Raw genomic sequence first — 23,903 nt, forward strand, 5'->3', positions numbered from 1 at the left:
CTCTTGCTCAGGCTGGTTTTGAACTCCTGACCTTGAGCAATCCGCCCGCCTCGGCCTCCCGAGAGCTAGGATTACAGGCGTGAGCCACCGCGCCTGGCCTAAAGTTTTGATATTATACAATGTCCCCGACTACCCATGAGTTCAACACCAAAGGTGTCTAAGTAGTCTACTTGCCCCCAAATACAACATCTCTAATTCAGCCTCTGGATCGGGGGTCATAAAGACCTTTATGTCTCATTACACATGGTACTCTTTGGAAAGGATCATCAACACTATGGAAGAGAAACCCAACAGAGAAAACATCCTGAAAGTCTGGAAAGATTATACCGTTGAAGATGTCATTGTTATGGAAAAAGCTGTGAAAGCCATCAAGCCCGAAACAATTCACTTTGCAGAAAACTTGTGTATGACTTCACAGGATTTACAACAGAGCCAATCAATGAAATCATGAAAAAGATTGTGGATATGGCAAAAAGGGGGAGGGGGGCAGAGGGTGAAGAGTTTTAAGATATGGATCTTGGAGAAATTCAAGAGCTAATAGACACCACGCCAAAGGAATAAACAGAAGACACCCTGATGGACATGCATCCAAACCAGTGCTAGGTGATAAGGAAGAAGACATAGAAGAAGCAGTGCCAGAAAACAAATTGACATTAGACAATCTGGGAGAAGGGTTCTAATTATTCAAGATTGCTAGATGGACCCTTCTCTAATATGGGCACTGAAACTAAAACACATGGTAGAAGGAGGACCAGTACCATATAGAAACATTTTTAGAGAAATGAAAAAGCAAAAAAAGTCAGACAGAAATTATGATATTACTGCCATAAAGTTATACCAAGTATGCCTACCTTTCCTGCCTCCTCTTCTACCTCCTCCACTTCTACCACTGCCACCCCTGAGACAGCAGGTGACTCCTCCTCCTCCTCCTCAGCCTACTCATCATGAAGATGACAAAGATGAAGAACTTTAAAGTGATCCACTTCCACTTAATGAATAGTAAATATATTTATTCTCCTCCTTATGATTTTTTAAATAACATTTTCTTATCTCTAGCTTACTTAATCAAAAGAGTATAATATATAATACAGGTAACAAAACAAAATATGTTAATTAATGTCTATGTTATTGGTAAGGCTTCTGGTCAACAGTAGGCTATTAGTAGTTAAGTTCTGGTAGAGTTAAAAGTTATACATGAATTTTTGACTGCATAGGGTAGGGGTTGGTGCCCCTAACCCTCACATTTTTCAAGAGTCAACTATATTTGTGTCTTTCGATATAAAATATCTCTCTTATAGTTAGCATATAGTTACATCATGTGTTTTTGTCAATTTTGCTAAAATCTTCCTTTTGATTAGAGAGTTTAATCCATTTATATTTAAAGTAAGTACTGAATAGGAGGAACTTTTGCCATTTTGCTACATGTTCTGTATATGTCTTATCACTTTTTTGTTTCTCATTTTCTATATTATTGTCTTTTGTGTTTACTTGATTTTTTATGGTAAAATATTTAAATTCCTTTTTTTATTGCCTTTTGTGTATATTCTATAGCAATTTTTTTTCGAGTTACCATGGGGGTTACATTTAATCTCTTAAAGTTATAACACTCTAATTTGAATTTATACCAGCTTAACTTTAATAACATATAAAAATTCTGCTTTATTTACTGCCCCTACTTTTATTGATTGTCACAAAATTACATTTTTGTACATTATGTGTCACAAAACATAAACTAGTAATTCTTCTAAATATATTAGTCTCTTAAATTATGTAAAAGACAAAATCTGGAGTTACAAACCATTGTTACAATACTACTAGTTTTTTAAATTGTCCATATATTTTATCTTTATTTCTTTGTGGTTTTGAGTTACTGTTTAGTATTCTTTCATTTCACCACGTAGGACTCCCTTGAGTATTTCTTGCAGGTAAGGTCTCGTGATAACAAACTCCCTCAGCACTTGCACAGCAGGTCTAGTGATAGTGACCTCCTCCCTCAGCTTTTGTTTATCTGGGAATGTCTTTTTAAAAAATCTTTTAGTTTGGGACCAGGCATGGTAGCTCACACCTGTAATCCTAGCACTTTGGGAGGCCAAGATGGAAGGATTGCTTGAGGCCAAGGATTGAGACCAGCCTGAGCAAGAGTGAGACCCCATCTCTACAAAAATGAATAAATACATACATACATAACATACAAAAATTAGCTGCGCATGGTGGCATGCATCTGTAGTCCCAGCTACTTCGGAGGCTGAGGCAAGAGGATTGATTTTTCCTAGGAGTTTGAGGCTGCAGTGAGCTATGATGACACCACTGCATTCCAGCCTGGGTGACAGTGAGATCCTGTCAAAAAAAAAACCCAAAAAACAAAAACTCTTGGCTGGGCGCAGTGGCTCACGCCTGTAATCCCAGCACTCTGGGAGGCTGAGGCGGGAGGATCATTTGAGCTCAGGAGTTCAAGACCAGCCTGAGCAAGAGCAAGACCTTGCCTCTACCAAAAATAGAAAGAAATTAATCAGACAACTAAAATTATATAGAAAAAATTAGCCAGGCATGGTGGCACATGCCTGTAGTCCCAGCTACTTGGGAGGCTGAGGCAGGAGGATCACTTGAGCCCAGGAGATTGAGGTTGCTGTGAGCTAGGCTGACGCCACGGCACTCTAGCCTGGGCAACAGAGCAAGACTCTGTCTCAAAAACAAACAAAAAAAAACCTCTTAATTTTAAAGGACAGTTTTGTCAGATAAAGGGTTCTTGGTTCACAATTTTAGTTTTTTTTCTTTTAGCGCTTTGAATTTATCAGCCTACTGCCTACTGGCTTGTATAGTTTTTGATGATAAATAAATATGCTTATAATCTCATTGAGGATCCCTTGTATGTGAGGAGTCACCTCTTTTGCTGCTTTCAGGGATTCTCTGGCTTTCAGAAGAGAAATTTTGATTATAATGTGTCTCAGTGTGGGTCTCTTATGGTTCTTCTTACTTGGAATCCATTGAGCTTTTTGGATGTTTGTATTCATGTCTTTCATCAAATTTGTGAAGTTTTCAACAGTTATTTCTTCAAATATTCTCTTCACTCCTTTCTTTTCCTTCTGGAACTCCAACAATGGGTGTGTTCACCTGTTTGATGCTATTCTACTGTTCTTCAATTTTTTTCCCTTCTCTTGCTCAGACTCAATAATTTCCATTACCTTATCTTCATCTATTTTAATATAGAATTTTAAAGTTATAAATTTCCCTCTGAGAACCAATTTAGTTGCAGCCTATAATTTTGGTGTGTCATATTTTCATTTTGTTTAATTCAAATGTCTACTAATATCCTTTGGGACTTTTTCTTTGATCTGTTATTTCTATGAAAATATGTCATTCAATTTTCAAACATTTGTGAATTTTCTGGTTACATTTTGCCACTGGTTTCATGTTTAATTCCATTACAGTCAGAGAATAGTACACTTTTTGTCTTTTGAAATTTATCAAGACTCTGTGGCCCTTCATTTAATCTATTTTGGTTAATGTTCCATGTGCGTTTGAAAATGAGAAACTGATTGGTAGTGTTTTATATTGCTATTCGAATATTCTATTTCCATGATAATGTTTTGTCTGATTATTCTATCATTTACTTAGATATGTATATTAACATCTTGAAGAATGATGATTGATTGCCTGTTTCTCCTTTTAGTCCTATCAATTTTGCTTTATATATTTTGAAGCTATGTTATTACATGTACATAAGCTTAGACTTTTTAAGTGTTCTTGTTTAATTGACCCTTACATCATTATGAAATGCCTCTGTTTATCTTTAGTATTACTTCTTGCCCTAATGTCTATCTCCCTAGCTTTTTTTATTTGTGTTTTACAGGATTTATCTCTTTCTATCTCTTATTTTTAACTTACCTATGTCTTTATATTTAAAGTGTGGTTCTTGTAAACAGGATATAGATAGGTATTTTTTATTCAATCTGATAGTCTCTGTCTTTTAATTGGATTGCTTAGTCCATTTGCATTTAAGGCACTTAATGATATAGCTAGGTTTAAGTCTACCATCTTGCTGTTTTCTCATTGTCCTATCTGCTTCTTTTCTTCTGGTATTCCTTCTTTACTGCCCTCTTGTTGGCTTATCAACATTTTGTTGGCTAATCACGTACGTAAGTTTAAGCTTCTATACATGTAATAACTAACATATTGTCAAAATATATAAAGCAACATTGATAGAAATAAAAGGAGAAACAGGCAATCAATAATCACACTTCAAGATGTTAACATATATAAGTAAATTATATATATAACATATATAAGTAAATAAGAGAATAATCAGACAAAATATCAGTACAGAAATAGAATATTTAAATAGCACTATAAAATAATATTTTAATTCCCACCTTGTTTATCTTTTTAGTTATACTTTTCTATATGATTCTTTGAGTGATTATCCTAGTTATTACAATATGTACTCTTGATTTATTACAGTTTACTCTCAATTTGTACTTTTATTCTGCATGAAAAATGCAAGTATCTTATAACAGTTTAGTTCCATTAACACATTTTTGCCTCTATACCATTTTTGTATATATTTTCTATATCATATATGTTTAATGATTAGTACATGTACATTTCAGTTTGAAATAGCTCTGTTTAACTTTATCCTCTTGTTATTTTCTGTTTGTCCTAGCTGTCCTTTGCTCTTTTTTTCTAATGGGAGATTTCATTCATCATTCTGGCCCAACCTCCTTTTGATTGAGTGGCTTTAAAGTCTCTGTTTCCTCCACTCTGAAAGTTAGGCCTTTTGGAGCTTTTGAACTTAGCTTATAGCCTCTTGTTTCATACAAGTTCAAACTCTGGTAAAAGTCTGGCTGGGAGTAGGAGACCTGTCATGTTTGTAGGCCGTTCCTACAAGAGGTTTAAAATGGATAATAAATACGTTCATATTTTTCAAAGAAAAAATGAAATCAAAAGATATATTGATATATATTTCTTTCACTTCTGTCTCTATTGACATTTTTTCTCCTTGAATACTATAAGAAAGAAAAAGGCTCTTATCTAAACTTCCAGGGCTACTTTTTGCAAATTCAAGGAAATACAAATGCATATTTTAACCTCCCACTCTTACTAGAATAGTCCCTAATATATAATAGTCATTCAATAAATATTTGTCAAATGAATGAAAGAACAAACATTCTATACTTTTGTGCTCCGGTATGGCAGCCAAGAGCCATGTATAGCTAGTGTGACTGAGAACTAAGTGGAAATGTACAATGAAAATAAACCTTGGATACCAAAGACTTAATATGAAAAAACAATGTAAACTATTGAATTAGTAACTTTCAATGTAAACTATTGAATTAGTAACTTTCATATCAATTATAGGTTGAAAAGACAATATTTTGGATATATTGAACTAAAAAATATATCACTAAAAGTAATTTTATCTTTTTTGTTTTTTTTAATAAATTGTATTTACTTAGAAGCATTCAGAATGTCAAAGTAACAGCTGCAACTTTTTTTGCAATTACAGAGTGGTATTCAGTTAACAGAACAACAATTATTTTGTATAAGCTGCCATCAGAGACAACTGAAGATGAAAAAACTACCATCCCCATATATAACTAATTTGTGCTGTGCACCAACAAGAACCTAATTTAAATTTCCATGCCAATTTACAACCCCCATATTCTACCAGGCAAGGTTAGTGGCTATTAAAAATACCACCAGGACAGGGCTAGCTAAAGACACATTCAGTAGTGTGTTAACTGTACAAAAAAAGACACTGTACAGTTTAAAAACAAATCTTACACAGCCATATATTTCAATTTTTTTCTTTAAAAGGAGTGAGTTATGTACAGGGGGGTTAAATGCTTTATAGATAAGAAAAAAAATTGTGCTAGAACCAACTTATTCATCATCATCTTCATCATCATCATCTCCTTCGTCTTCCTCATTTTCTTCCTCTTCTTTTTCTTGCTTTTTTCAGCCTTGACGACTCCCTTTTTTGCTGCATCAGGCTTTCCTTTAGCTCGGTGTGCAGCAATATCCTTTTCATACTTTCCCTTCAGCTTTGCAGCCTTGTTTTCATAAGGCTGCTCGTCATCTGCAGCAGTGTCATTCCACGTCTCTCCCAGTTTCCTTGCAACATCACCAATGGAAAGGCCAGGATATTCTCTTTTGATTTTAGGGCGATACTCAGAACAGAACAAGAAAAAGGCCGAAGGAGGCCTCTTGGGTGCACTAGGATCCTTGAACTTCTTTTTTGTTTCCCCTTTAGGAGGGATATAGGTTTTCATTTCTTTTTCATAACGGGCCTTGTCTGCCTTTGCCACATCTTCAAACTTTCCTTTCTCTTTAGCAGACATGGTCTTCCACCTCTCTGAGCACTTCTTAGAAAACTCTGAGAAGTTCACTGAAGCGTCCGGGTGCTGCTTCTTGTGCTCCTCTCAGCAGGTTTGCACAAAGAATGCGTATGATGACATGGCCTCTCGGCTTCTTAGGATCTCCTTTGCCCATGTTTAGTTATTTTTCCTCAGCGAGGCACAGAGTCGCCCAGTGCCTGTCCAGCTCTCGCTTGCCCCGGCGTTGTCTCTATGGAGCTCAATGTGCTGCAATGGCTGTGAGAGCCGGACGCAGCCTCCTCACGTTCTCTGCTCTGTGACCATCTTTTTTGTTTCTTAATGTGGCTAAAAAATTTAAGATTAGACATTTTATTTCTGTTGCTGTATATACTATTCTGTACTTTGTTCTTAACACTGTATCTTAGATGTCTGTACCTTTCCCATAGTTTCCTAAATCTTTTTACAGCTAGAAGCTATTCCATTTGTGTGAACGTAGCATAGTTTATTTAACCAGGCCTCTACTAATGGATATCATTGCACACATGGTGCTGCAATAATAACCTTGTAAATAAATCTGCACATGTATGAAATTATACATGTGTGAAATAACTTCTGGAAGTAAGATTGCTGGGTTAAAGGTAAATGCATTTATAACTGTAATACAAGTTGCCAAATTGCTCTCCATAGGGATTATAATACTGTTTTGAACTCCCGCCAACATTGTATTTGGCTACCTGTTTTTCTATATCCTTGTAATAGAGTTGTCAAGCTTTTAGTTTTTCCAATCTGATAGATGAAAACATAGTATCTCAGTGTTCTTTTAATTTGTATTTTCCTAATTATGAGTAAAGTTAGGCATATTTCATTTATTTAAATACTAATTAAAATCTTTTTTAGTAATGTATTTGTTTATATATTTGCTTACTTTTAATAATTGAGTCCTTGATTATTTTCTTTTTATTTCTAGAATTTATATTAGGAAGATTAGCCTTTTGTCTATAATATTAATTATAGATAATTATTTATAGTTTATTATTCTTCCTTTTGCCTAGCCTATAGTGTTTAATTTTCTATGCATTAGGGGGGTTTTTGTTTTGTTTTACTGCTGTCAAATTTATCAATTTTTTTAGATTTCTTAGAGTTTGAGTCATACTTAGGTCTTTCCTACTCCAAGATTATAAGGAATTCTTTTATGTTCATCTAAAGTACTTTTTAAAAAATTAAATCTTTATTCTATTTGGATTATGTACATGGTTTAAGATATATATCCAGATTTATCTTCTTCAATATGGCTACTGTCTTAGTTCATTTGTGCTGCTATAACAAAATACTTGAAACTGCATGATTTATATAAACAATAGAAATTTATTTTCTCACAGTTCTGGAGGCTGGGAAGTCTAAGGTCAAGGCACCAGAGAACTCGGTGTCCAATGAGGGCCTTCTTGCAGCACCCTCACATGGCAGAAGGGGCAAACTATGAGTCCTCACATGGTGGAGGGGAGAAGGGCAAACAAGAATGAACACCTTGTCCTCATAGTCAGAAGAATAGACAAGCAAAAAGGGCCTATGCTAGTTTCCTCTAGCCATTTTTATTGGGGACCAATTCATCATAAATATGAAGAAGCCCCCCACTTCCTTATACCAACACAACGAGGTTACATTCCAAATGAATTTTTGGAGGAGACACATTTAAACCATAGTAGGTACCCAGAATTCCCAATATTACTAGTTTTTATATCATAATTGCCATTAGAATGTCAGCCCTATGAATGCAGAAATATTTACCATACGTTTACTGCTAGAGCAGCGCATGAAACATAGTTGGTACTCAATAAATATTATTAAATGAATGAATGAATTCTCCCACTGACTTTAGATGCCAGCTTTGTTATATACTAAGTTCCATATTATTTGAATTCTTACTGGAACTTTTATTATTTTCCTTTGGTCTGTCCATTTATTTACTTGCCAGTAGCAATCTCTTTTCATTGTTGAGCTTTATAGTAATTTTAACATATGGTAAGTCTAATTTTTGCCCACTTCCCCTCCAATGGATGTTCTTGCTTTGTTATTTTTCCGTATGAACTTTAGAATCAATTTATCTGTCCAGAAGAATAAACTGTGGATTTTTAAAAATTATATTAAATTGATAAATTCACTTAAGGAAAATTTATTTCTTATGGTGCTGAGTTGTCTTATCCAAGATTGATGTCTTCCCATTTGTTCAAATCCTTTTTTTGTGCTTCAGGAGTATTTTTAACATTATTTGTATATGTTTTGCACATTTTTGAAGTTGTTTCCCTATAGATTCATTGTTTGTTGCTTATGTAAGTCAATTTTCATATGTAAAAATAAATATGTTACTCTTATGTTTAAAACTCTTCACTGACTCTCTATCTCACTCAGATAAAAGCTAGTGGCTTATAAAACCCTAATGATATGACTTCCTATTATTGTTCTGGCCTCATATCCTACTACTATTCCATTGTTGAGTCTATTTCAGCCCTTCTGCCATACTAGCCTCCTTGCTATTCCCTATGCCAGGAAAGTTCCTGACTTAAGGTGCTGCCCTGGATCTTCCTTCTGTGTTGAATGCTGTCTCCCGTAATATCCTTATGGTTAACTTCCTCACATCCTTCGAGTCTTCGCTATTAACTTCTCAACTGAGCTTCCCAGACTGCTCTTAAAAAAAGTAAAACTCACTCTTCTCATATTCCCTCTTTTTTTCTCCCAAATGTCTTACTATCTACTAACATTCTATATCATTTCTTTTTCTCTTCCCAAGCTAGAATATAAACTCCACAGAGAAAGAAATTTTTGTCTGTTTTGTTCACTGGTATTTTCTATGCATATAGAACAGGCATAGAGTAGGCACTCAGTTATCTGTTGAATGAATGAATACTACTTTGTTCAACTATTTTGTTGAATTCTTTTATGATTTGTAATAATTTTTCTGTTAATTATCTTGAGTTAATTTGATTAAAGTTGAGTGATCTGAAACCCACCTCAAGCTTTATATCCTTTATGAAGTTTCTCCAGGTAGAATTAGGCATTCTCCATTTTACGCCCTGTGTCAGAGGCTGTAAATATCCATGTGGAGCTCTCTATTTTCCAGCCTCACTTGCAGTTAGATTAGGTCAGTGTGATTGGGGTCTGCACAGTAGGGTATGGGCAAAAGGGATGCAAGCCACTCCCAAGTCTGGCCCCCAAAAGCAATCTGAAAAACTCCAGCCCTCATCTTTCCTGCGTTTGTGTCCTTGGAGGCCATGTTTTCCAGGTAGCAGAGCCCAGGGATGGAGAGGGACTGCCTGACTGGCATTGGGAATTAGGCCGTCATGTGAGCAAGAGGTGAACTTTTATTGTATGAAGCTACCAGTATTTGAGGACTTGCCTTTAATGGCAGCTAGTTTCAATTTTTTTGACAATTATAGTGCCCACATTGTAATTCTTATATCTCTCTGTTGCGCTTAATGATTTATGTGTATGTTGTTCGCTAATAGAATCTAAGCGCGATGGTACTGAAGCATTCTCTTATTTGTCTTTGAATCTCTTCCATCTAGTATAGTTCATGGAATTTAATAAGCACTCACATACCAAGCAAACAAGGGTAAGAGAAGAAATAATGAAGAAGAAATTCTATGACGAATATCCTTTTGTTTTGTGGTTTGTTTGTTTTTTTTTTTGGAGATAGGGTCTCACTATATTGCCTAGGTTGGAGTGCACTGTGCACAATCATAGCTCACTGAAACCTTAAACTCCTGGTTTCAAGAAGTCCTCCTGCCTCAGCCTTCAAGTAGCTGGGACTACAGGTGTGCACCACCAGGCTTGGTTAATTTTTATTTTTAGAGAAAAAGTTTTGCAATGTTGGCCAGGCTGATCTCGAACTCCTAGTCTCAAGCAAACCTACTGCTTCAACCTTCCAAGGTCCTGGGATTACAGACGTGAGCCACAATGCCCAGCAAGAATAACTTTGTAATACAGTTGACTTTTAAATATTCATTAAGTTGAATTAGCACCCCCCAAAATCAAAATTTTCTCACATTAGGGAAAATGAGGGGATGAATTATCTCATAAAAAGTTATTTGTAATTTTGTGCAGAGATGTTGCTGAACTTGTTTTTGCCCTTATTTAGTTTATATAATTTTCTTCTCTCATTAAGCAAATTAGCTTGTCTGGAAATCTCTGAAACTTAGTGTAGTAAAGTATTAAAGTTACTCTTAAAAGACTCAAATCGGCAGGGGGGGAAGGTCATGAAAAATGCCTTAAAAATACTATTAAAATAATTTCCTGTTTTACATCTGCCTCATCCTTTTTATAAAGTATCTCAACAAATATATGTTAAAAGAAAATTCCAAATATAGAGCTAATCCTGGCCATCAAGTAGAGATGTGTAATACTGATATTTATGGATCTTTATGATGCAATTCCCATAATACATTTCACTGGAAATATTCAAGGTTTGATCTATTTATTTCCACATTCTGATATAGCCATTTTATCAGATTCCTACCAAGACCACAAACAGATATAGTAATAATAAAATATTGAGATCCAGTATTATGTAGGTGAAGGAGCTTAAGCAAGTCACTATTCACTGTAAAAATAAATGATTATAAACAGGACTTTGGTACTTTTTCCAATTTTGTGATTGAATATCTTCTTTGCTACATCTAAGGGATTTTTTTTTAATTTCAGAAATTATTTTCTGGTTTTCTGTCAGATTGATAGCTCTTTCTTTAGATATTTACTCAGTCTCCATTAATTAGGGGAACTTCGCTTTTTTCAGCTCTGCTTAATGGACATTATAATTCAATTTGTAATAATCTTATTTTCTTCCATTCTGAGTATTTAGAGATCACATCATTTCTCTACTTTGTACTTAATATACAATCTAAACGTAGGTGAGGTATATTACAAACATATCATTTTGTTGCTCATTTTTCTTTATGTCCTTCTAGGCTTTCAGGAATATGGTTCTTATGGCTTAATACACCATTTTTCTACTAAAGTCTTAGAAAAAGCATATGGATTTTAAATTCTTTAAGGTCCTTTCATGCTTGAGCATTATCAGTGTAATTCTGATTAAAACCACTTGCTTTGTATAAGGCTGGAGTTCCTCATATCAGATATACCTCCTTTTTACAAATAAAAATGATAAACTCTATACAAACATAAAACACTGTTGAAGGCACTAGAAAATGACTAAAAGTACACAGAAACAGAGAGTTGACACTTGGAAATGTCGCTGGGTGAGTTTCCCATATTTATGGCCTTTTGCCTGAGAATAGGCCCTAATCAGTGCCACATAGAGTGGGTAATACTGGATAGAAATTTACAGTCACCACATCTGGAAACTGATGGGGAAAACATCCTGAAGAGAGCCACAGAGCCCAAGATCTTTATATAAACTACCCAAATCTCTGGCCCTGAATTTATATGCATAGAGGAATCCAGATAGCCCAGCTAAGGCTAAGAAAAGTGAATAGATATTTTAGCTGTTGCAATAGTAGGAGAGAGTGAGTTTAAAGTTTTAGTTAATCCAGGTTACCCTGGTAAAACAAAAGTCAATACTATAAAGAGGAACATAACAGAATCTGCCACGTGTATCACTCATAAGGTCAGAGATAGAATTCAAAATGACAAGACATATGAAGGTAGAAAAATGTGATCCCAACTCAAGGGTAAAGAAAATTAGTGGAGTCTTACCCTGAGATGACCCAGATGTTGGAATTAGCAAACAAGGATTTTATTAAGAAGTCTCAAGGATTTATCCTCAAGGACATAACGGAAAATAGGAAATAGGTAACCCAAGCAGAGAATTAGGATATATGGAAAAATAAATGGAAATTATAGAACTAAAAAATATAGTATCTTTGAACATTAGAACACATGGAAAAAGAAAAAAAAATATAGTATCTGGAATAAATTTTCTGGATAGGCTTAACAGCAGACTGGAAAAGACAGAAGAAAGAGTAGTTAAAGATAGATTGGTAGAAATTATCTGAATGAAAAAGAGGGAAAAAAAACCCATTAAAACCCCTTAGTGACTTGTCAAACAAAAAAGGTCAAATACTTGTAATGGAAACCCTAGAAAGAGAAAAGAAGATGCAGTGGGAAAAAAAAAAAATTTAAAAATATGATGGCCCAAAATTTAGTGAAAGAAAAATTTGCAGATTTAAGCTAAGGAAACACCAAACAGATTTAGGCATATCATAATCAAATGGCTAGGGGTGGAATAGATAAAGAAAATCTTGAAAGCAGTCAGAGAAAGCGACAGATACAGGGTGGCTAGGTGCGGTGGCTCATGCCTGTAATCCTGGCATTTCCGAGCCAGGAGGATTGCTTGAGCTCAGGAGTTCAAGACCAACCTGAGCAAGAGTGAGACTTTATCTCTACTAAAGATAGAAAAATTAGCCGGGCATCATGGGGTGCACCTGAAGTCACAGCTTTTCGGGAGGCTGAGGCAGGAGGATCCCTTCAGCCTAGGAGTTTGAGGTTGCAGTGAGCTATTATGGTGTCACTGCACTCTACCTAAGACAACAGAGTGAGACTCTTGTCTCATAAACAAGCAAACAAAAAACATGCAGGGAAATAGCAATATGAATGGCAGCTGATTTCTTATCAGAAATCATGGAGACCAAAAGATAGTGGAAGGAAATATTTAAAGTGATTTAAAAAGAAAACTCTGAATCCAGAATTCATCATTATTAGGTCACACTACAAGATATGTTAAGGGAAGTTCATCAGCAAAAGTCAGCTGGAATCAGAAGGGAACTTTGATCTATACAAAGGAATGAAGAGAGCCGATGTCTGATATTCTTCCTCTCAGTCCAAAACAACCACATTGCTATGAGTTGAAGCAGAAATGGTACTCTTAAGAAATTTATGTAGGACCAAACAGGGCATCTACCCCAAAGAACAAAAGACATTCCATAAAAAAGACACCTGCACCCAAATGTTTATAGCAGCACAATTCACAATTGCAAAGATGTGGAAACAACCCAAGTGCCCATAAATATGCGAGTGGATTAATAAAATGTGGTATATGTATACCATGTAGTACTATTCAGCTATAAGAAGCAACAGTGATACAGCTCCTCTTGTATATTCCTGGATACAGCTGGAACCCATTCTACTAAGTGAAGTATCTGAAGAATGGAAAAATAAGCACCACATGTACTCACCATCAAATTGGTTTTAACTGATCAACACCTAAGTGCACATATAGGAATAACATTTATCGGGCGTCGGGCAGATGGGAGGGGGAGGAGGGGATGGGAATACACATAATTAGTGCAATAAGCACCATCTGGAGGATGGACACACTTGAAGCTCTGACTTGGGGGAGAAGGGGGAGGAAGGGAACTATACATAACCCAAACATTTGTACCCCCATAATATGCTGAAATAAAAAAAATAAAAAGAAATTGATGTAGGATTCTATGTTTGGTACCTTCTGGGGTCAATTCATGTGTTTGGTGTCTTCCCCAGGGTCTATGTGGTCTTATTTGCAGACTGACTTCCACTGTCTTTTTCCAGTTGATTTCCCCTGATATAAAAAAGGACATAGACTTGTTGATTCAGATCAGAGCTAATGTCACTGGTTGGTTCCTTGGAATCATCCATTTTACACCATTTACACAGAGTTAATTTCTAGTGTGACACACAGAAAACGAGCGGTTCTGTTTAGCTAAGACCTGTGTTCATCTATCAGGAGACTCGGGGTATTTCACATCCTAAGCAACTTTACCTATGAAATCTGTAAAATGTTTCAATACAAAACTAAGAACATTAGAAAGAGTTGTGTAAGAGCTAACCTTTTTGAGGCTGGCATCCTCTTTGACACATGCTGTAACTAGAATTTCTCCCATCTACCTTCTCAGTCTTCACAAATTATTACCAAGCTTGGTTCACATTCTTTTTTTTTTTTTATAGCTCTTAGACACCAACGGACACATTCTTAATTGCCTTAATATCCAGGGTAATGTGTCAATATTCAAATGTCAAGCATCTGAAACTTCTTGATAATGGAGACACTTTATTTGAGAACTTTAGGACACCTGTCTATATTGTCATAGCTATTCTAACATGCTTCCTGTACAGCACCGACCATGTATATTGTAAATTCATGTGCATCTTCCTGCTTTTGACTATTGAAGCATCTAGATAGTGTTTGAATGTTGCAGATGTCAGTGCCTTAATGATATTACCAGGATTATTGTGAGCCCAAGTAATAGGAGCTTACAGGCTCCTTGCTAGCAACGGGTCTTAGAGGGCTCTTGGAACAGCTCTTTTAATGAGCAAGAGGTGGTATGTGCATCACATTCTGCAGTGGTATACATGGAAGTGGTTATCCATATTCTAAAGCAGCAATTTGTAGTGGATTCTATTGCTTAGTAAAAGAGGAAAATGGATCTGGGGAAATAAAAAAGCATCCTCTCCCACAGACAATCCAAATATGTTTTCAGATTTTTCTTACCTAAACTCTCATCCAATTTGAAGTCAGAATCTCTGGGCAATTTATAGTTTTATCCAGCAGGTTCATATTTCGCTCCTCATGGTCCAGCAACCAACAAACTAAAGATTACTAGCCACTACCCCACCCCATGTGTCTTATTTCAGGCTAAGAATACCATAGATTGGGTGACTTAAATGTCAGAAATTTATTTCTCAGAGTTCTAGAGACTGAGAAGTCCAAGGTCAAGGTGCCAGCTGATTTGGTTTGTGGTGAGGGTCCCTCTTTCTGGTTTGCAGATGGACACCTTGCTGTATATTTACATGGCAGAGAAAGAGAGGGTGGGAGAGGGGAAGGGAGGAAGTAAATCTCTTATAAGGACACTAATCTCATCATGAAGGCTCTACTTTCATGACCTAATTACTTTCCACAGGTGCCACCTCCTAATACCATCACATTGGGAGTTAGGATTCAACATATGAGTTTTGAGGTGACACAAGCATTCAGTCCATTAACACCACCCAATATACAAGGATGGAATAAGAATGGAATACTTCTAATCAAGTTGGGAAAAATATGAAACATAAAATAGTTACTGGAATGTAGCAATTATCATATTGTCCTTAACAAAAACTGTGAAAACCCCTCGGTCTGAAATGAAATAAGTTCCTTGGTTAGCCATTCTGGCAGCTCCTTTGGGAGGTGCTTTTAAGTCCGTTAACTTCCTTGGCCTCTGGCTCTGTCCAGGTAGATAATCTTACATAATCATTTTTCTCCAGGGCCACATCTGAGTCATTGAAAAGTGTGTCTTTCTTGGTGACTGTAAAACTTTCATAGCTCACTTCCAGATCTTAAGGACCTAGGGATTGCTTTAGGCTTTGAACAGGCTTTTGCAGGCTGGACTGTTGGGTTCTTTGGTGATACAATTTACTCAAAAACATGCTAGGCTCTAGAGCTCTCCGTATTTCCACTCAGTTTCATATTCAAACAACCACAGCTATAGATCTAATATAAATAGCTTTTAAACTTAAAGATTTAGCTCTTTTACATGAATGTCCTCTATTCTTGGTCCATCCTTTCCCCTCCAATTTAACAGCAGTTACCCTAACACCATCTGAAACAATAGGCTTAGTTTGAAAAGGCCACATCTGTAATCTGATTTTTGCCTATGATTTGGTACCATTGTCTAGCAAAGAAATAAAAAGACTTGGGATGTAGTCTTATCTCATACTAAGATTATTCCTTAGCAACCATCTCTACCACTGCTGCAGTTTTGATTGCAGAACCTGTTGACATTTTAAAAAATTGGTAATAAATTCACGTGGTTTAGAAATCAAACAATAGTAAAACGTATACAGTATAACGTATACAGTGTATACAGTGAAAATTATTTCCACCCCTTCCCTTGATGTGTCTATTCTCAACTCTCACAATTTTAAATTTTATTATATATCTTCTGACATATTATGCACATATAAGTCTATACCAACTTGAAATCTTTTCTATCAGTTTTTATACTGTTTTCTACCTTGCCTTTCTACTTTATAATACATTTTAGGGACTACTTCATGCCAGTACACAGAGTACTTTATTATAGCTTCATAATATCTATGCAGATAATGTGGTGTGTTTAACTCTATTGATGGACATTTGGGTTGTTTCTCATCTTTCACTAATGCAAATAATACCACAATGAATATAACCTTATATGTATGTTATTTTTTAGGGTGCAAGTAAATTCCAAGAATTTGGCTGGGTCAAAAGGTAAATAAATGCATTTGTAATATTGGTAGGTATTGCTGAATTGCTCTGAATAAGAATTTGAATTCCTACCAACTATATTTTAGAGTGTCTTAATTACTAGCAGGGTGTGTTGTCTAACTTTGGACTTTTACCAGTCTGATATGTAAGGAATGGTATCTCAGTGTTGCTTTAATTCACCTTTATCTTATGATAGGTGAGGCTGAGCCACTTGGATTCTTTTCCTGTCAACTTTTTTTTTTTTTTTTTTTTTTTTTGAGACAGAGTCTCGGTTGTTGCCCAGGCTAGAGTGAGTGCCGTGGCGTCAGCCTAGCTCACAGCAACCTCAATCTCCTGGGCTCAAGCAATCCTTCTGCCTCAGCCTCCTGAGTAGCTGGGACTACAGGCATGCGCCACCATGCCCAGCTAATTTTTTTTTTTTTATATATATATATATATTAGTTGGCCAATTAATTTCTTTCTATTTATAGTAGAGACGGGGTCTTGCTCTGGCTCAGGCTGGTTTCGAACTCCTGACCTCGAGCAATCCGCCTGCCTCGGCCTCCCAGAGTGCTAGGATTACAGGCTTGAGCCACCGCGCCCGGCCTCCTGTCAACGTTTTTTTGGTCCAGTTTTCTGTTAAGTTGTATTCTTATTAGTATCCATTTTAGTAACTTTTTATATAATAATGATATTATAAAAAGATATCTTTTTGATCGAAATGTGAGTTGTAAACATTCTTTCCTAGTTTGTCACTTGTGATTTTGTTCCTGGTAAATTTTGGCCATGAATAAGGTTTTTTTTAAAATTTTTACATAACTTAATTTTATCAATCTTCCATAGCTTTTTGGATATTGACTTATAATTAGGTTTTCCATATTCAAAATGTATAGAGTTAATGTAGCAGGCCTTAGGCTGCTGTTTTTAGAAAGGCCTGCATGCAAAGTTGGCCCTTGCTGGTGTTTGGAAACTTGGCTGGTACACAGTTCCCTATACTTATGAGAAACTTTCCCTAAATGATAGGGATGTCTTGCTGTGCTTAAACTGTCGGTATAAGCAGTGTGGTTTATGCTGAAAAACTGCTTTTTTGGGGAGTCTGGAATTTTGGTATATACAAGGCAGAGGATACATACAAAATCAATTCTCATTAAAAATCTTGGGCACTGAGTCTCCCTGGTAGACAACTTTTCCCATGTGTTGAAAGAATTTATTACTGGAGAAATTAGACATGTCCTGTGTAACTTCACTAGGAGAGGACTCTTAGAAGCTTATACCTAATTTCCTTCAGATTTAGCCTTGTGTGTCTTCCTTTTGCAGTTTTTGCTATTTATCTTTTTGCTGTAATAAATCATTACCATGGGTACAACTATGTGCTTAGTCCATTGAGTCTTCCTAGCAAATTATCAAACCTGGGAATTATAATGGAATTTATATATTTTTCTTTTGTTTTTTTTTAAAAAAGTCTTTTTTTAAGGCAGTGTTAGATTCACAGCAAAATTGAAAGGAAGGTACAGAGATTTCCCGTATACTCCCTACCTTGACACATGCATGGCCTCCCCCCTTATCAATATCCCCCATCAGAATGGTACATTTGTTAATAGTTGATGAACTTGCATCACCACATCATAATCATCAAAGTCTATAGTTTAGGGTTCACTGATGGTGGTGTACATTCTGTGCATTTGTATAAATATATATACACCATTACAGTATCATATATGGTATTTTCACTGCCCTAAAAATCCTCTGTGCTCTGCCTATTCATGCTTGCCTCTTATGTTTTCTTTAGAAACTTTGATGGGTTTCTGTATTTAGATATTGGAGCAACATTTATATTCATAAATTAACTTAGAATTTATATGTTTATGAGGTCGAATCTATCTAACCTAGAATATGTTTTAAAAGTTTTTGTATATTTCTTAAATTTATTCTTAGCATTTCTTCATTTTGTTTCTATGGTGACTGGGGCCTTTTCTATTTTCTAATTATTGTTTGTATGTAAAAAACCTAGTGATTGCTATATATTAATTTTCCTCTACTATTTTACTGAGTTAAATTACTATTTGTAGTAGTTTTTTCATTTGATTCCCTTGGGTTTTCAAGGTATGTAGTCATCTCATCTATAAATAGTACTATTTTTACTTATCTCTTTCTAATTGCTGTGCTTTTTATTTCTGTGTCTTATATAATAGCATTATTAGGACCTTCAGTACAATATTAAATAATAATGGTAGCAGTGGGTGTTTTTTTACTTTGTTTTTATTTCAGTGGGAATGCCTTTAGTATTTCCAGTAAATCTGATGATAATGTTTTGCTTGGATAGATGTATTTTATCATGCTAAGGAAGTCCATCTATTTCTGTTGTTATATTCGAGATTCACAAGGCCGCAGGACAGAGAGACAGAGTCACCGAGGCTGTAATTATCAAAAGGAGTTATATTGTCTAGCTCGAGCTAGGGTCCAAGCCCCCAGAGTGCCAGCGCAGTGGCCTCTTCTCCGGTCAGGGACCCTCCTTTGTGTGTTAGTCCCCTTTTTATAACTCAGTTGTTTACACACTGGTCATGCATCCGCCCCCACAGTGAGTCTTACTTCATCCTGCCTGTGATAGGCTCTAACCTGTTCCAGGTCATAGCTGAGAGACTCCGGTTTCTGCGTTCTTTGTCTTTCTCCTCTGCATCCCATAACGTATTCATAATGCCTTGCGGTTAGCAAACAAGCAGTAAACAGAAGCTGGAAGGTGTCCATTGTCCTTATAGCCCAGGATCTTACACTATTTTTTTGAAGCTTTTTTCCACTTCTTAGATTTCCTTTTTTTGTTTGTTTGTTTCTATGTCTCTGCTGAGACTTCCCATTTCTTTGCTGATGTTTTCATGCATTGTAGATATGTTTAGCTTTACTTCATTAAGGATGGTTATATTTATTAGTGGCTTAAATTCTTGTCCATTAGATACAATATCTGGTTCATCTTGGGTTTGGGGTCAATTTATTTTCTCTTAAGAATGTTCAATATTTTTGGTTATTTGTATGCTAGGTAATTTTGGATTGTTTTTGGGACACTATGAATGTTAATGGTGGATGATTCTATTATTTTTCTCTGATAAGCATGGTTTCCTTTGTAAGCAATTTTCTTGGCTGAGATTTTACTGTAAACACTGTTTTTTTGTGTGGCACCTCCGGTCTGTTCAGATATTTTGTTTTTATCTGGCCTGTTTTAAATTTGTTCTAAGCTTGCATGGTTCAGGTATTAGATGTGGGTAGGCTGACTCTGGAGACCTCCTCTCTGATTTGTGCTCATCCAGGATTCTCCTACTCTTTCAGCATTCATGGCTTTCTTGTCAAAACCACAAGGGGGTTTCAGCCTAAGTCTAGCTGCTTGTGGCACAAAGATCCAATTATTGAGACAACAAGGATTACAAAGGAAGAAAGGAATTTTTTAATATGAAAGGTCCTATTGGGAAAACCAAGAAGCTGCCTCAAATCCAACACCCTGACTACTGGAGATCATGGGCTTTTTAAGGAGGACCACCTGCCTTGGGGCAGGTTGTGGTATATTGGGGACAGGTGAGTCTTGGGGCAGGAAGTCAACCCAGAGCCCTTAGAATCTCAACTCCTTTGTCTTGCAGAAAACCCACCATTTCTAGGTAACAACTCAAAAGGTCAAATAGTTAAGGGAGGGGATTCATTGAAATTTGTTCATAGAGCCAGTTACAGAGTAATAGCTTCTTTTTTCTAGTTCCCCAAATCAGAAAGAGTTTTTCCATGCCCTCACTACTGCTGTACTCACTCGTTGGCTTGTACATGGCCCCAGGTTAAAAGCTGCAGAAACAGTAACTTATTTGCATATCCCTGTCTCCTTTCCTCTGAACTACTATGAACTCCCCTCCAGAGTCTTTATCTGTTTACTCTCTAGGACCTTCAGCTAGTTGCTTTTCATTTTGTCCAGGTCTTTCTAGGTTTTTGCAGGGAGCGGAGAGGAGATCATCTTATAGGATCTTAGCCATACCCAGAAGTGGAACCTCTCACATTCATCCAGTGTTGTTTTAAATCAAGAATCGTGGTTGAATTTTATCAAGTGCCTTTTCAGAGTCTGTGGACATGATCATGGGCTTTTTTTCCCCTTTATATCTACAGGATGTATTGTATAGTTAGATTTCCTGATTTTGAAGCACTCTTGTATTCCTGGAGTACAACCCACTTATTACTCTTTTTTTTTTTTTTTTTTGAGACACAGTCTCCTAAGCTGGAGTGCAGGGACATGATCATAGCTAGCTGCAGCTTTGAACTGCTGGGCTCATGAACTCCTGAGCTCAAGTGATCCTCTGCCTTACTCCTACTTCCGAGTAGCTGGGACTACAGGTACACACTACCACACTTGGCTAATTTTTCTTATTGTTTTGTAGAGATAGGGTCTTACTATATTGCCCAGGCTGTTCTCAAACTCCTAGACTCAAGCAATCCTCCCACCTTGGGCTCCCAAAGTGCTGGGATTACAGGCATGAGCCACTATACTTAGCCCAAAATAGAATGATTTTAAAAAATATTTTCCATTTCTGTGGTTAAATTTCCTTTATTATGTTTTTACTTATATTTTTGTAGCTTGTTTATCTATTTTGCAAAACAAGCAACTCTAAAAATCAGTAGCTTTTTAAAAACCATTTTATTTGCTTATAATGCTGTGGAACAGGAATTTGGGCTGGTCTCACTCAGGTAGTCATGCTCCATATGGTATCATGGGGCTGCATTCAGCCTCCAGTAGCAATTTCCTCACTGTACTTTCAGCCTCTAACAAAACAGTCTCCTTACTGCCCTTTAGGTCTTCACTTACTGCTCGGTCCAAAATCCAGTGCCACACATTGTAGGTTTCAGTTATACCAACACCCTACTTCTAGGATTATCTATTTCTGTGTAACATACTGATGTAGGGGGTATCCCAAGGAAGGGAGGAGAGCCCCCTGACCTTGCCAAGTGGGTTCTTGGCTTCACGCAGAAAAGAATTCAAGAGTGAGCCAACTAGTGGCAAGAAAGTTTATTGATAGAGACAGACAACAGATCGTATTCTACAGGCAGAGTAGGGGTCCTCCCCCAAGCAGGAGGGAAACCCATTGTGGGGCAGTGGTAATGCTTTTAAATGTTCAAAAACCCTATTGGGGAACAGCCATATGTAGCTAACATTGTCTTGATGACAGTCCATAAAGGTTAATCATAACCTGCTGTCACAGAAAGGTAAGCACAAACAGTTTGTAAGGCATCTGGCTTAGTAATTTATCCATCCCTAATGGTCCTGGGCCAGAGACTTGCTGGCAACTTCTTTGTTCGTGGTGGTTAGGGTCTGGTGTCAGACAAAATGGCTGCACTCGGGCTCTCTCAACCTTCTTTTTCTGCCTTATCCCTATATTAATACTATCCCAAAACTCAGTGGCTTAAAACAATAATAAATTCTGTGGATTAGGAATTCCAGCAGGGTAATGCTGGGTTGTTCTTTTCCTCGTGGTATTGGCAAGGGTTACTCATGGAGCTTTGTTCAGCTGGGTGATTGGCAGGGTCTGGAAGATCTAATGTGGATTCAGATGTCTCCCAAGAGGAGAGTCATACTTCATACATGGAGACCAAAAGGGAGTATTTCAATAGACAAAAGTGAAAGCTATAGATCTGTTAATACCGAATTTTAAAAATTATGAAGCATCATCTACCACATTCTACTTGTGAAAACAAATCATAGGGCCACTCACATTCAAGGGGTGGGGAAATAGATGCCACTACTCAATGAGAGGAGTGACAAAAAAATTTTGGCCATCATTACAACACCACAATGTGCTTTTCCCCAAGTTTATTTCATTTTATTTTACTGAGATCAAGCTCTTAGATTTATGTCTTAGTTTCACTCTTTCTTCTGTTTTCTTTTGTTCCAATCCCCCTTTTTTACTTCAGCATATTATGGGGATACAAATGTTAAGGTTATGTATATTGCCCATCCCCCCTCTCCCACCTCGAGTCAGAGCTTCAAGCATGACCATCCCCCAGACATTGCATATTTCACTCATTATGTATGTATATACCCATCGCCTTCTCCCCCCTCCCACCCACCCGACACCCGATAAATGTTATTCTTCTATGTCTACTTAGGTGTTGATCCATTAATACCAATTTGCTGGTGAGTACTTGTTTTTCCATTCTTGAGGTACTTCACTTAGTAGAATGGGTTCCAGCTCTATCCAGGAAAATACAAGAGGTGCTATATCACCATTCTTTCTTACAGCTGAATAGTACTCCATGGTATACATATACCACATTTTATTAATCCACTCATGTATTGATGGGCACTTGGGTTGTTTCCATAACTTTACAATTGTGAACTGTGCTGCTATAAACATTCAAATGCAGGTGTCTTTTTCATATAGTGACTTTTGAACTTTTGGGTAGATGCCCAGTAGTGGAATTGCTGCATCAAATGGCAGATCTACTTGTATCGCTTTAAGGTATCTCCATATTGCTTTCCACAGAGGTTGAACTAGTTTGCAGTCCCATCAGCAGTGTAGGAGTGTTCCTCTCTCTCCCCATCCACACCAACATTTATTGTTTGGGGACTTTTTGATAAAGGCCATTCTTACTGGAGATAAGTGATATCTCATTGCAGTTTTGATTTGCATTTCCCTGATGATTAGAGATGTTGAGTATTATTTCATATGTTTGTTGGCGTTTATTCTGTCTTTTTTTGAAAAAACTCTGTTCATTTCCTTCCCCCACTTTTTGATAGGGTTATTAGATTTTTCCTTACTGATTTTCCACAGTTCTAAATAAATTCTTGTTATCAGCCCTTTATCAGATGTGTAGCTTACGAAAATATTCTCCCATTCTTTGGGTTGTCTTTTGTTCTCTTGACAGTTTCTTTGGCTGTGCAGAAGCTTTTTAATTTGATCAGGTCCCATTTATCTATTTTAGTCACTGCTGTGATTGCCTTTGAGTTCTTCTTTATAAATTCTTTGTCTAGCCCAATGTCTAGAAGAGTATTTCCAATGTTTTCCTCTAGAATTCCAATAGTTTCACACCTAAGGTTCAAGTCTGTTACCCAGTGTGAGTTGCTTTTTGTGACAGGTGAAAGGTGTGGGTCTTGTTTCAGTCTTCTGCATGTGGCTATCCAGTTTACCCAGCACCATTTATTGAATAAGGATTCTTTTCCCCAGTGTATGTTTTTGTCTGCTTTGTCAAAAATTAGTTGGCTATATGAGGATGGTTTTATATCTGGGTTCTCTGTTCCGTTCCACTGGTCAATGTTCCTGTTCTTGTGCCATACACAAGCTGTTTTAATTACTATAGCCTTGTAGTATAGTTTGAATTCTGGTAAATTGATACCTCCTATTTTGTTTTTATTGCCTAGGATTGATTTTGCTATATGG

The 23,903-nt window shown here is 36.6% G+C and overlaps 1 protein-coding gene and 1 pseudogene across 12 annotated transcripts in view; one reads left to right on the forward strand and one right to left on the reverse strand.

Moving 5' to 3' along the window:
• The window catches only part of NRG4 (neuregulin 4), a 144,223-nt gene that overhangs the window by 74,174 nt on the left and 46,146 nt on the right, over nt 1-23,903 (forward strand). The window lies entirely within an intron of this gene.
• LOC105857194 (high mobility group protein B1 pseudogene) lies at nt 5,881-6,515 on the reverse strand (annotated as a pseudogene).

Source organism: Microcebus murinus, chromosome 6 (genome assembly GCF_040939455.1).
Source record: "Microcebus murinus isolate Inina chromosome 6, M.murinus_Inina_mat1.0, whole genome shotgun sequence".
In the NCBI taxonomy this organism is placed as follows: Eukaryota; Metazoa; Chordata; class Mammalia; order Primates; family Cheirogaleidae; genus Microcebus; species Microcebus murinus.